Genomic DNA, 15,830 nt, shown 5'->3' on the forward strand with positions numbered 1-15,830 from the left:
ACCCTGTGACGATGAAGACATCATGTCCTACATCCTCGCCGGCCTCGACGACGACTATGAACCCGTGGTTTCATCATTGGTAGGCAAGACCAAGCCAGTTCACATCTTTGTAGTTTAGTCTCAACTTTTATGTTTTGAGTACAGGGCAAAATTGCGTCAATCGGCAGCAAACCAGGTCTACTCCTCCGCCAACAGCACTAAATGTGGTGGTGGGAGAGGTGGCTACAACAACAATGACAACAACAACTCTAACTGCGGTGGATGCGATGGCAACTCCGGTGGTGGCTGTGGAGATCGTGGCCGTGGCCGCGGCAACGGAGGCGATCGCTACAACAACTCCAAACCTCATATGGTGTGCCAATTGTGTGGCAACACTGGCCATTTGGCTGGCGATTGCTGGTATAGATTTGATGATACTTTTGTTCTAGATTTAGAGGTAACAACGGCAACCTCATACAACGTTGATCCCAATTGGTATGTGGACACTAGAGCCACGGCATCACCGGCGAGTTGCAGATGCTAACAACTCGGGAAAGTACAACTCTAAAGATCAAACATATACAGCAAGTGGTGCGAGTATGGAGATTAAACATATATAGAATTCGGACACACACGCGTAATCTTTATCTTTGAAATATTCTACATGTTACTTAAGCCAAAAGGAATCTCATATATGTACATTGATAATCATGCTTTTATTGAAGTATACTCTCGTTTCTTTGCCATTAAGGATCAGGCAATGAAAAGTCTTCTTCTTAGGCAGCAAAGCCGCAATGGATTGTATCATCTGTCGAAATTATTGCTTCCTTCATCCAAGCAAGTTCTCGGAGTTGTTAAGCCTAGTATTTTGCAGTGGCATAGTTGTTTGGGTCATCCCTCTTTATCCAATGTTCAAAAATTTATTAGCAATAACTAGTCGCCAACCCGTGCGTTTCACGGGCTATGATTGACGTGACATAAATATAAATTTTAACCATATATATATAATATCTTATAAATTGTAAATACTTGGTAAAAAGTTACTTTGCATCGATGGCTACATGCTGATATTAAATTGAAAGTATAAAATAGGACCATATTTCTTAATTAGGAAATTAGAAACTATTAAATTCTAGAAAGGAACTAAAGAGTCGGTAGTAAGTGTACGGTACTACTACGGAGAAGTTGTCAGCTTACACTGGTAATATTTTGGGGGTAAATGATGCAACTCAGTATAGGAGTATATTTGGAGCTTTACAGTACTTAACATTGACTAGACCAGATATCTCTTTTGCAGTGAATAAGGTAAATGATGCAACTCAGTATAGGAGTATATTTGGAGCTTTACAGTTCTTAACATTGACTAGACCAGATATCTCTTTTGCAGTGAATAAGGTTTGTCAGTTTCTACATAGTCCAACAGTACAACACCGGATGGCAGTCGAGGATATTGAGATATATTAAGTCATCAGTTAATCTATTTTGAGAATTGATAAATCTTATTTCACTTTGTTAGTGCTTTTTCAGATGCAGATTGGGCAGTTCTGTAGATGATATGCGATCAGCTGGAGGTTTTGCTGTGTTTCTTGGGTCAAATCTGATATGATGGAGTGCTAGAAAACAAGCTATTGTTTCCAAGTCAAGTACAGAAGTTGAATATAAAGCAGTTGCTAATGCCACAACAGAGTTAATATGGATAGACTCTTCTTAAAGAGATAGGGATTTCTATGCCTCAAACTATAAGTTTGTGGTGTGTGATAATTTGGGAGCTACATATTTGTCAGTGAATCCCCTTTTTCATGCTAGAACTTATCATATAGAAGTAGATTATTATTTTGTGAGAGAAAGATTTTCTAGGAAGCAATTGGAAATTAAGTTTATATCTTCAGGAGATCGGATAGCAGATGGTTTTACTAAGTCACTTGCTGTTCAACCATTTAAGAATTTTGTATACAATCTTAACTTAGATAAGTTATTATTAAACGAGAAAGTCAGCGATGGCGCTATTATCACATGTGATAACATATGCATGTGATAATATATGCATGTGGTGTATTAGTGATAATATATGCATGTATTCTATCTCTTTGTAAGCCAAGTTGGAGGCTATTTCAGTAACATACCGAGAATTTCACCTAGGAAAATTTTTGAGGAAAATGAAAAAAAATTAAAAACTAAAGCATTTGATAACATATTAGCTCATCATAGAACTTAAATCCTATAAATAAATTAAAACACATAGTTTTGTTGCACAACATCAATCCAAAATAAAATCTTATAAAAATCTGGTGCTAACAAATTTTCGAGTCAACAAACAATTTTGATCTTAATTTTAAATCTTAAATCTTCTCGGCATTACACTTTAACCTAACCAAAATATTTAAGTTGGTATATGAACAATTGGTAAAAGCAGGTTTTACACTATTAAATCCTTAATAGTAACAAAATAAAAATGGTTGCATGTGCATAAATACTAAATAACACCCTAAGCTGCTAGTAATTTTAGTTTGAATTTAACACTTCAGATGATACCTCAAATAATTCCTACAACTCAGCTAGAAATCTGGAAAACAACATATCACTTAGCCTATTCTGCATCTTCACCAAAATTTAACCATAAGTCATCTAGCAAAACCACTTGGTCAGAATGTTAACTATAATGTACTCTAACACCGGTGCAATTCTTAATAAAATTCGAAATGTAACCACATGAAATGAGAGTCAAAAGTTACTTAAACAGTATCTTGACTGCAGCAATAAATTAACTAGTAAACTTAATTTACTAAATTACAGTAGTACTCCCTCCATTCCAAATTGATCTACATATTTCATAGATACACCAAGACCAAGAAAAGCTAATAACTCTTTCATACTATATTTACTCTAGCAACAAACTCTAAGCATGCACCATCCCCACTATTTTCTAGCCAATAGTAAATCAAGATATTGCATGTGGGTTATAAATACTTGTGTGCATGGATGCATGCATCAATGTCCATTTACTCTAATGCACAAATAACGAATAGACTTAATGAATGAACACAAATATGTAGATCATTTAGGAATAACCTTAAAAAAACTATATGTAGATGAATTTGAAATGAAGGGCGTAAAATTTAAAGTGATCAAAACTTCGAACTTGGAAAATTGAACCATCAAAACCTTGTCCACCTTGAAGCAAACTTGTCTCCTCCAAAATTCTAAATAAATGGAAGAGAGGAGGAAATAAACCGCATGTTGAATAGTTTTAAACACTTGGAGAATTTAGAGCTTCTAGGTCTCTCCTTCTACATCTATTTCTTACATGTGGGACCAACTTGTCACACTCATCACAGCTAAACACAACCATTATTCCATCCCCTTTGATTTTCTATTATTTATCAAAAGGGTGCGAGAGAGAGGTATTAAAATACAATTCATACCCAAACTACCACTCTACCTCTCTCATATACCTAGAATGTATCTACATGGACCCACTTGTCATCCATATACCAGCAAGTCACATGGTTAAATATCCATTTGATCTACCTTCTAATTAACAAAAAGAGAAAGAGAGAGAGAGAGATTAATTAAACATCCAATTCACACCAAAAGCCTCAACATACCTCTCCATTCTCCTAGGAAATCACTAATGGGACCCCTTGGCAGTCTCTCATGCTAGAATAGCAAAAGTGCAAGCTGAAACATCTCCCTAAACCTTGCCCTCTCTCCAAAATCGTGTCTATGCCATAGAAGGACACCTAGCATGCCCCTGCCAGCACACTCTTCACCATGTGAGCAGCCACTCCACCACTCTATTCTTCTCTCATCTCTCATCATGTTCCACTAAGAGATAGACCAAGAACTTCTCTGTCTAGCCAAGTACGCTCACTCCTTCTCAGCTGAAGGTGTTTGATCCGTACGTGGAAAATCTTCTCCAGAGAGCTTCGGGACATTCTATTCATGGGAACGTGATCTGCGCGCCATGCCTAACTCTTTCATTTCCTTGGTTCTTAATTTTGCATGGGTCGAACACAACTGTGTTGCGCTCATCGCCGCTCTCGGTGTCCAGAGTGCCGCCGCTCGTCGCTTCGCCGTTCCCGATGATCTGGTGCGCCTCAAGCCGAGCCACCGCGCCATCCGCGTCGCCTCGACCTTCTCTTCGAAAGCCCTCAAGAACCCCAGCCAATGCCACAGAGAGAAGGGAGATTGGCGTCTTCTTCCTCAACTCCGGCTACCAAGCACCATCGCCAAAATTCTCTTTTTCCAGTGCCACCATCTGATACCCCGTGCAGGAATCATCTCTAGGACCTCAGTAGCCTCAAGTATGATTTCATCTCACAATTGATAGACTGGAGCGAGCCGCTGCTGTCGCCCTGCTTTTTCCTCTGCCACCGAGCCATCTTCTCCATCGCCGCAGCTGTTTGGATCACGCCAACTCCAACCAATCTATCAGGTCTGCAAGTCGGGCTGAAGCAGAGGAGGAGCAACCTGACAATGAAACAGCAAGCGTCCCGGACGAGCTACAGGACGGCGAAAGGACAAAGCCAAAGCTGGGTCGTGGGCTGCGCAACAAGAAGGCCAATACTAGAATTGCTGGACCGATGTGGGCCAAGTGAGGCCTTGTAAGCGTGAGTTGCGTGCGTAAGCTGTGCTGTGCCAGCTGGAGTTGCGTGTTGTTAAATACTAAGAAGAACAGAGGAGGAGGCATGAACGGAAAACACGGCGGCGGCGTTGGCAGCGGTGGTTCGGTCCTGTAGGATCGAGAGACTCTAAACATTCCGTGTTTTCGAATCCCTAATTCCATCAATCCATCCTCCTCCATTGTTCTTGAGAAACTGAGTCCTAACAGTTTGGTATCAGAGCCAAACTTGCTCTGCTTCCTTGAGTCGGTCGCAAAATCCAGGGGAAGGATTGGGGCTGTTCTTCGGAACTGATCCCACAAAAAGGCAACTTGCCTTCCTCAGGTTGACTGGATTCGGAAGCAAAGTAAGGGGGTACCAAGGTGTGGAGGAAGTCATGGCGCAAGATGGGAAACTGGATTTACTCCTGAAGACGATGGCGGAGAACGAGAAGAAGCGGGAGGAAGCGGAGGCTCGCACGCGTGCGGACTTCGCCGAGCTCAAGCTGTCGCTGGATGTGCGCCTACCAGCGGTGGAAAAGAAGGTGGAGACCCTCAACACCGTGTGCAAGACTCTGAGCGCCAAGGTCGAACAGTTGGAGGGCAGTATTGCGTTGCAACGCAAGGATGATGAATTTGCGGGGAAGGTGACCACAGCTGCGTATCCTGAAGCCCACAAGGAGGAACCCCAGGATTCGCGCAACTTCCAATCAACCCCTCTCCACCATGGTATGCGCGATTCAACCCTGATCTCCCCTATTCCTTTCCCGCATGATGATTCTGTGTTCCAGGCTAGTAGCCATGGCCAGTCCTCTGCTCTAGTGTATAGTATTCCCCCGATGACATTTCCACAGTTCAATGGAGACAACCCACAGATGTGGAAAGCAAATTGTGAAATCTATTTTGATGTGTATGGTATTCACCCCCGGAATTGGGTTAAAGTGGCTACACTGAATTTCTGTGGGAATGCAGCTTTTTGGTTACAATCAGTTGGCAGGGGCCACTTGGTTTGAATTGTGTGAAAGAGTCTGTGCTAGATTTTCTAGAGATAGGCAGCAGACACTCATACGTCAGTGGATTCGTATTTCTCAGAGCTCCACAGTAAGTGATTATGTTGAGAGGTTTGATAGCATTATGCATCAGTTGCTGGCCTATGGTGGAGCCAATGAACCCATTTATTTTGTCACTAAATTTGTGGATGGTCTGAAGGACAATATCAGGCTTGCTGTTATGATGCTGAGGCCACAAGACTTGGACACAGCTTGTTCTTTAGCTCTTTTGCAGGAAGAGGCTCTAGAAGGGGTAGTTCAATCTGGAGTTAGGAGATAAGATTCTGGAGTATATGTGAAAAGCAGACCCACCCCTACTCCAGTCCTCCCAACAAGAACAACCAGTGAAGACAAGGTGGGAGCTGAATCTGTCAGAACTAGAGAAGACAAGTTATCAGCTCTTAAGTCTTATAGAAGGTCTAAGGGACTGTGTTTTAAGTGTGCGGAAAGGTGGGGCAAGGATCACAAATGTGCAGCATCTATTCAGCTTCATGTGGTGGAGGAATTACTCAATGCATTACAGTTCAATACTGAAGAAGAAAAGTTTTCTGGTGACATACCAGAAACTGCAGATGATGCATTAATGTCTATTTCTTATCAGGCCTTAAATGGGATTGATTCTTCTACTTCAATTAGACTAAGGGGATGGGTACAAGGAACTGAGTTGCTCATGTTAGTAGACTCAGGCAGCACTCATTCTTTTGTGGATGAAAGAATTGGCTCTACCTTTATTGGCTTAAAACACCTGCCCCAACCATTGAAGGTTCAAATTGCTGATGGAGGGCAGCTATCATGTTCTCAGGTGATTCCAAAGTGTGATTGGTGGATTCAGGGTCATAATTTTTCTAGTGACTTCAGATTAGTTCCCCTGGGCAGCTATGATGCTATATTGGGAATGGACTGGCTGCAGCAATTCAGCCCCATGCAAATTGAATGGAATCACAAGTGGTTGGAGTATTCTCATCTGGGTAAAGTGGTCAAGTTGCAAGGTATTACTCCACAGACATCTTAGTGTGCTACCATTTCTGGGGAACAGCTGCAGGGTATGACTAAGAAGGATTTTGTTATGTGCTTGGTTCAGCTTCAGGCTATTGAACTACAGAATCAAAAAGAAGTTCCAGACATGGTGCAACCCTTGTTACAGGAATTTGCTCATGTGTTCTCAGAACCTACTGGATTACCTCCCAAGAGGACGTGTGACCACCATATACCATTAGTGGAAGGTGCAAAACCTGTTAATCTTCGATCCTATAGGTATAAACCTGCACTGAAGGATGAAATTGAACGTCAGGTTTCTGAAATGCTCAGGTCAGGGGTCATACAACCCGGCCAAAGCTCCTTCTCTTCCCCAGCTCTTCTAGTTAAAAAGAAGGATGGAACATGGCGATTGTGCATTGATTACAGGCAGCTAAATTCTATCACTGTTAAAAGTAAATACCCTGTTCCAGTTATTGAGGAGCTGTTAGATGAGTTGGCTGGATCCCGATGGTTTTCCAAACTTGACCTCAGAGCTGGCTATCACCAGATAAGAATGGCTGAAGGGGATGAACACAAAACAGCTTTTCAGACACACTCTGGCCACTATGAATTCAAAGTGATGTCCTTTGGTCTCACCGGAGCTCCTGCAACTTTTCTGGGGGCAATGAATGATACCCTGTCTCCTGTGTTAAGGAAGTTTGTTTTGGTCTTTTTTGATGACATTCTGATCTACAGTCCTGATAAAGAATCTCATCTGCAACACCTAAAGATTGTATTGCAATTGTTGGCTGACAATAAATGGCAAGTTAAATTGAGCAAGTGCTCTTTTGCACAACAAGAACTATCTTACTTGGGTCATATCATTGGGGTACAGGGAGTTTCTACTGACCCTTCCAAAATTCAGGATGTGCTGAATTGGCCTCAACCAACTACCTTAAAAAAATTGAGGGGATTCCTGGGCTTAGCTGGTTATTGCAGGAGGTTCGTTAAAAATTTTGGTGTTATCAGCAAACCCCTCACTATGCTTTTGAGAAAAGGAGTTCCATTCAAGTGGACTGCAGAAACTAAGTCAGCCTTCCAACAACTTAAACATGCTTTGGTTGTTGCCCCAGTGCTGGCACTTCCTGACTTCTCCAAACCTTTTACTATTGAGACAGATGCTAGTGATCAGGGAATTGGGGCAGTTCTATCTCAAGACAAGCATCCCATTGCTTTTCTTAGCAAAGCTTTGGGTCCAAAAACCAAGGGACTCTCCACTTATGAAAAGGAATACTTAGCCATTCTGCTAGCTGTGGAACATTGGAGGCCATACATCCAACAAGGGGAATTTGTTATTCTGACAGACCACCACAGCCTAATGCATTTGTCTGAACAACGGTTGCATACCACTTGGCAACAAAAAGCTGTCACTAAGCTGTTGGGCCTTCAATATAGAATTTGTTCTCGAAAGGGATTATCAAATGCAGCTGCTGATGCTCTATCTCGCAAGGAACTACCTGATTCAGCCGAGTTAGCAGCAGTATCTGAATGTATTCCACTGTGGGTGCAAGATATTCTCTCAGGATATGAACAGGATGCTTTTTCCACCCAAGTCATTGCTGAATTAGCTGTTAATCCTAATAGCAGGCCTGATTTTCAGTTATGCAAGGGAATTCTTAAATTCAAGGGAAGAATCTGGGTTGGCAACAATCCAGTGCTCCAGGATAAATTAATTGATGAACTTCATGCTTCTCCCATTGGTGGTCACTCTGGATTTCCTGTTACATACCGACGAGCCAAAACTATGTTTGCTTGGGCAGGAATGAAAAAGATGATTAAGAACAAGTTACAACATTGCCAGATTTGCTTGCAGGCTAAGCCCGATAGATCCAAGTATCCCGGTCTCTTGCAAGCATTGCCAATTCCTGAAGGTGCATGGCAAACTCTGTCCCTGGATTTTATTGAGGGCCTGCCAAGATCTAGGCACTATAACTGCATTTTAGTGGTCGTTGATAAGTTTTCCAAGTACAGTCACTTCATCCCTTTAACTCATCCTTTTACTGCTAATGGAGTTGCTGCTGAGTTCATGAAACACATCTACAAGCTGCATGGGTTACCCAAGGTTATTATCTCTGATCGGGATAAAATATTCACTAGCCAGTTTTGGGATCAACTATTCTCTAGATCAGGTACGAAATTGCACATGAGCTCTGCTTACCATCCCCAAACTGATGGCCAGACTGAGCGTGTCAATCAGTGTTTGGAGATCTATTTGAGATGCTTTGTCCATGCTACTCCTACTAAATGGGCCACCTGGTTATATCTTGCTGAATTCTAGTACAATAGTTCATATCACTCAACTCTGGGTAAAACTCCCTTTGAGGTCTTATATGGCTACACTCCAGCACATTTTGGCATCTCTGATGATTGTCAAATTGCTGATCTAAAAATTTGGTTGCAAGAGTGACAGTTCATGCAGCAAGTCTTGCAGCAACACCTTAACCGAGCTCAGCAGCAGCAGCAAATGAAGTCTCAAGCTGACAAGAAGAGGAGTTTCAGGGAATTCAATGTGGGAGATTGGGTTTATCTCAAGTTACAGCCATACATTCAAACTTCTGTGGCTAAGAGAGCTAATCATAAGCTGGCATTTCGATATTTCGGCCCATTTCAAGTTCTGGACAGAGTGGGGGTTGTAGCTTATCGTTTGCAGTTGCCCTCTTATAGTGCTATTCATCCAGTCTTCCATGTGTCACAATTGCGAGCGGCTGCCGGGTTCTCTAAACCGGTTATGTCTCAATTACCAAGCTCTTTAGGGGAACTGCAAATTCCACTCCAGTTCTTGGACAAGCGTCTCACTAAAAAAGGTAACAAAACTGTCATTCAGTTACTTACTCATTGGTCAGATTCACCTGCAGAGGAACCTACCTGGGAGGACATGGAGGAACTGCGTGCTCGCTTTCCTGGCGCGCTGGCTTGGGGGCAAGCCAGCCACCAAGAGTGGGGGATTGTCAGGTCTGCAAGCCGGGCTGAAGCAGAGGAGGAGCAACCTGACGATGAAACAGCAAGCGTCCCGGACGAGCTACAGGACGGCGACAGGACAAAGCCAAAGCTGGGTCATGGGCTGCGCAACAAGAAGGCCAATACTAGAATTGCTGGACCGATGTGGGCCAAGTGAGGCCTTGTAAGCGTGAGTTGCGTGCATAAGCTGTGCTGTGCCAGCTGGAGTTGCGTGTTGTTAAATACTAAGAAGAACAGAGGAGGAGGCATGAACGGAAAACTCGGCGGCGGCGTTGGCGGTGGCGGTTCGGTCCTGTACGATCGAGAGACTCTAAACATTCCGTGTTTCCGAATCCCTAATTCCATCAATCCATCCTCCTCCATTGTTCTTGAGAAACTGAGTCCTAACACAATCCTGCGGTGAGTCTCCCTAGTGACCAAAGAAAGCTCATGCATGCATCAAATCAACCGAAGCAAGCCCGTGACTTGTCTTCCACATGCAGCCTCAAAGCCGCCGCCGCTCGCGCTGCCGTCGGCTTCGATTCTGGCCACCTCCGGCCAAGACACCACCACCGACGAGTTCGCAAGAATGTCTTCCACATTTTCTCTTTTGTATATGTCAGTCGAAGAGTCGTCGTTCGCCATCAGCATTGCCGTCAAGCCCGCCGGCCGGTGAGCTCTGCTTCCGCTGCTGCTATTCTCCTCCCCAAGCCTATGACCTGTGGACCCCATGTACATAAAATCTGGGAAATATAAAGAAAACACTTTAAAGACTTTTCTGTTTAACTGAAAACAGTGTAAATTTGTAAAATACATATAAAATCCATTTTAGCTCCATTTGAGATGAATCAAATTTCTGTGAACTCCCAAAATAATTCTTTTTAATATGGAAACATAAAACTTGCACTTACAGTAGAAGAAATAGCCCTAAAAATTTGTGTACATAATAATGAACATAGAGCAACCTCCAACTTATAAAATTTATATAAAATTCATCTTAACTTATTTTGAGTGAATAAAGTTCCAGTATGCTCACAAAACCATATTCTTAATTATCATGAACTAAAACTTGCAACATCCTGTAATAAAAACATCACCAAATGTTTATTTAGTAAAATAACTAGTATAATGCAAATTAGAAACTACAAAATCCATAAGTAATTCATTTTAACTCAAAATGGGCAAAACTAAAATTAGTTAGTTTCACAAAAGTATGCACTTTAGATCTGTAGACTAATCTCTAGATGAAACCATAACCAAAACATCATTAAAATTTGAATAAAGGATTAATGCAAAAGAATAGTATAAAAACTTCTAAAAAATCATATAAAATTTATTCCAACTCCAAATGAGGTGGTTCTAGATTTGTTAGATTGGAAAAATCATGAGCTTAATTGTTATACAATAAAATATGGCCCTTACAGTACCCAAACATGTCTAAGAATCAGTATAGCTACCGAAACCTATAATGTGATATCCTACTTATAAAATTCAAAGGAAAAATCATGTTAATCCTAAATATTGTGAAACCAATTATGTTGTACTCCTGAGAACCTATACTTCACTGCAGCAACTGAACGCATCACAAATCATGGACCTAAGATGCACCTAAGTACTAATAGAGTTTAATTACCCAATTGTTAATATTACATTTTGAAAATTAATAACTCACAAATGTGAATAGATAAACTAGAAATTCTTTCACCACAAATCCTATCCACACAGCACCTATTCATGGTAGCAAACTCACGCATTTTAGAGCATTTTGTATTTTTAGTAGATTTCGGTATTTATTTGCATACGGTGTTATTTGTATAGATTATTGTTTTTTTCAGTGAAGGAGTGAATTAAATGCTATCTAGTTTCTCAAGATTAAGGCAAGTTCTTCCTCCCCTACTCTTTGATCACATTGAAACCCATGTTTTGGGAGATGAAAAGTGTTGTTTGCAAAATTGCATTTATATTTTCTTAAACCAATATTTGAAAACTTGGGAAATGGTAGTTATCCATAACTTGTTGCATAAACTCCTTTGAATTACTGTACACCTCTCCATTTGTATACTTAGGAATGGTTAGAGTACATCACTTGTGCTCATTTGGGACTATAAATGCTTAATATGCTACTATATGCTTAGCCATGCTTAGAATATGCCAAATCACATTATGAAAACTTTTTAAGTGAAATTTTGGGCATAATTTCACTGCTGGACAGATTTGGAAATATTTACTTATTCGCGAACTAAAGGTGTGAAAATGAGGTTTTAGACTTGGGCGGCAAGTGGTGTGCATATGGTGGTAGTTGCACACTGATAGGGGGGAGTGTTTGCCCAACGACTGAACTTGTGTCACCAACTTAAAGTTAACCGTATATCCACATGTGCTAATTATGGTATGGCCTTGGCTAAGTTATTTAATGTCTAGTCTTGCATATGAAGGCCGAAATAGAATGAATTAGTCTTAGCGATGATTCATAGGAACTACTCATGTGTGTCTGTTTGATTGTAGGATGATTAATTCCCTACGTGTGTGTTACGTGAGTGGACGGATTTGTCCTTCCTCACGGCATGGGCGTCTCAGTCTATCCAATTTAACAGTATAGTGCCTCGTGGGGGAACAGATATGTTCGTTGCCACGGAGTTTGGTTGAAGGCGTGGGCCTGCCACCTAATGATTCTAGGTCATATGCCTAGGATGGAGCCACACTTGTCATCGATGATGCAAGGCTAGGCATTAGGTAATTTTAAAGGCTACGTTGTAACCTCTAGACCACATTCAATGTGTAGAGTGTGGTAGTACTGACAGGTACCGGACAAACCAGAGTGATTCACATCATGTGGGTAAAGCTGTACAAACTCTGCAGAGTTCAAAAACTAATCGATTAGTCGTGCTCACGGTCACATGAGTATAGACTCATTGTTTTAAATTATGTTTATGAAACCGCAATTTGAAATGGATGATTTGTGTTGAGTTGTATGAGTGTGATGATGATTATATGACTTGTTGCCAAGGAAGGCAACAAGGGTATGCTTAAGATGATATGATGTTATATGTATGATAAATTTACAAATTTGTTTTGTTAATTGAATCATCAACTTTTTACAAAAGAATTGTGAATCAAAACTTGCTTTATGCTGAAATTGAACTACATATTTCCCTCCTTTGAATATATGCCTTACATGTAGCATGTTAGGATTGATATTGGCCTGCCAATACATTATTTTTAATAATATACTGACTCTTGTTATACTGGAATATCCATCTTTGCAGGTTAAATGCTTAGATAAATTTGAATGGTGCCAGCTTCGACTATTTCTTCTAGGACTTGATTCAATTAGGAGTTTATCCCTAGTCGGTTTGCTTGTGGTCGGGATAGCTAAGCTTCCGCGAATCTCAGATTATTTGGCCTGTCGGCCTATGTATATTTAAAGTTGATGTAATCTGAATTTTGTTTGTCTTAGGTGTATTTGCTTTGTGTATTATTGCTTAAGATGAAAGTGTGGAGCTAGTGCGCATCTTGAGAACTAGCTTCACATGAGTATGGGTTTAGAACATTTGGAATGTCATAGAGTTTTAGCCATTTTTGTCAAGTCTCCTAAATGTGCAACACATCTGGTCACCGTCTTCGTGTGGTTTGACGGACATATCTCAGGCTAAAGTTGACTGACATGGTAAAGTCCCAGCAATGTCTCTTATGTTCTTTACTCGAGGCTTCAGAATTTATATTATGCTTGCAAATTGATTTGATATGTTCAGTTCGATTAGCAAATATAATGTAAAGTCCAGGTGTCTTTCACAATTTCCAACCGATATAAATACATATATGCGGCACCCTTTATATGAGGTGAGAATACTTCCATATTTTCTATACCACGAACTTAACATATGGAAATTTTGCACTGTATATTTTTCTGGGAGGTAACTTCATACTCTCTCAAGCTCACATTTTATGTGTCCTTTCTTTAATTCTTTATACTGCATAGAAATTTCCATAAGGTAGACTAAAGTTGCTCAAAATAGATAGAACAGAATAAGTAGATAAACTTGACACACACGACCGAATTATACCCATCAAAGGGCATCTAGTAAATAAAAGGGAGAATAGAACTGATGAGAGTCAATTGGAAAGGAAAAGGCAATAAGAGCATCTCCAACAGCACATTACTCCACTCTCCAAGCAAAATTTTAGCAATTTTAGGTCAAAATCGTGCTCCAACAGACAGGCCAAAATACTACTCGCGCCGGCCAACTTTGGCCAACCAAAATAGCCTAGCCAAACGTGGGTCCCACGCCTTTTCCCCCTCCCATCCCATCCCGCACTCTCTCTCTGCCGCGATTCCTCCTCCGCTTCTCCACTGCCCAACGCGCCGGCACCTCTCCGCCAGCGCCGCCCCCTCCACCGTTGTCGTCCCCTATCAGGCCCACCTCCGTTCGCTGCAAAGGCCGCCGCGTCGTCGTCCATTGCCGGCGCCCCGTTGTCTGCTGTCGAAACCGCCACCGGTTGCCCTCTGCTGCCGAGGACGCCTCGTCGTCGTCCGTTACCGACGCCCGTCGTCGACGCTGCCGAGGTCGCCACTCAACGCCACCATCTTCGTCTCCTCCGCCGCTACCGCCTCCGCCGTCCGCCTCGCGCGCGGGGGGATCTGCCGCCACCATCGCCATCCGCCTCGCGCACGCGGGGATCCGCCGCCGCCATCGCCATCCGCCTCGCGCACGCGGGGATCCTCCGCCGCTGTCGCCGTCCGCCTCACGCGCGAGAGGAGCCGTCGCCGCCGCCTCAGCCGTCCGCCTCGCGCGCGCGGGGATCCGCCGCCGCCGTCGCCGTCCGCCTCGCGCACGAGAGGAGCCGCCGCCGCCGCCTCCGCCGTCCGCCTCGCGTGCGCGGGGATCCGCCGCCGCCGTCGCCGTCCGCCTCACGCACGAGAGGAGCCGCCGCCGCCGTCCGCCTCGCGCGCGCGGGGATCCGCCACCACCGTCGCCGTCCACCTCGCGCGCGCGAGGAGCCGCTGCCGCCATCACCTTCGCCGTCCGCCTCACGCGCGGGGGGATCCGCCGTCGCCGTTGCCGTCCACCTCATGCGCGCGAGGAGCCACCGCTGCCATCGCCTCTGCCGTCCGCCTCGCGCGCGGGGGGGTCCGCCGTCGCCGTCGCCGTCCACCTCGTGCGCGCGAGGAGCCGCCGCCGTCCGCCTCGCGCGCGGGGGGGGGGGGGGGAGGGGATCCGCTGCCGCTGTCGCCGTCCGCCTCGCACGGGGATGGGTCGATGAGGAGGGAGAAGAGAAAGAGGAAGAGAAAGGAGAGGAAGAAGAAAGCAATAGAGGCTGACATGTGGGTCCCTTTGTCATTTTGGAGATGTAAATAGAGAGTCTGTTGGAGTCAATACCTAGATTGATTACCCAAATCACATGGAGAGTTAGCTGTATGGGTATTTGGAGAATCGAATTTGGAGATGCTGTTGGAGATGCTCTAACATCTCACTAGACTGGCGGTTGTGGTTGGGAACAGAGGGAACAACACCTGAACTAAAGAACAAATATAGATCCAAAGAACGTTGACAACTACTCTATTTGTTTTATATTATTAGTTATTGGACTTATTTCTTAGTCAAAGTTTTTTAGGTTTAATCAAATTTTTAGAAAAAAATAACAACATTTATATTACCAAATTAGTTTCATTAAATTTTGTATTGAATATATTTTGATAATATGTTTGTTTAGTATTAAAAATGTTAGTATATTTTTCTACAAACTTGATCAAATTTAAAGGAGTTTGATAAAAAAAGTCAAATGTCTCATAATAATAAAAAAATCAAACGATTTATAATATGAAACCTACAGGAAAATGGAATTTCTCTGTGGTCATTTTTCTGTCGGCGATTCATATCAGTCCATTCACAGGTTAATAATTTCTGACGGTAAAACCTATTTTCCTCTGTGGGTTTCATGCCTACAGGTAGCTGCTAAAGTCTGGTAGTGACGGTGAGTGGATGGCAGCGTGTTGGGTGAGGACTCACGACGTGGCAAGAAACACCTCCTGTTCAGATTTGTACGACCTTCTCTAGCATCTTCGAGCTTCCTTCCCTTGTCTCACTTTCCCCTTGTTTTATCTCCACATGGACAGACAACTCAACAGTGATGATGGTTCAACCAAGCAAACCAGAAAGAAATGCTGAACTGATAAACCAGACTAGTATCATGTGTGTGTATATCGCACGGTATAAAATAAAATTCGACAGATTAAAAGAAAAAAACTG

The 15,830-nt window shown here is 42.9% G+C and overlaps 1 non-coding gene across 1 annotated transcript; it reads left to right on the top strand.

The window, feature by feature from the left end:
* Nucleotides 1–140, top strand: LOC127772428 (small nucleolar RNA Z247). The gene has a single exon (XR_008017415.1). It is a non-coding gene; the product is annotated as a small nucleolar RNA Z247 (small nucleolar RNA).
* The last annotated feature ends 15,690 nt before the right edge of the window (nucleotides 141–15,830 follow it).

This window comes from Oryza glaberrima, chromosome 4 (genome assembly GCF_000147395.1).
Source record: "Oryza glaberrima chromosome 4, OglaRS2, whole genome shotgun sequence".
Lineage (NCBI taxonomy): Eukaryota > Viridiplantae > Streptophyta > Magnoliopsida > Poales > Poaceae > Oryza > Oryza glaberrima.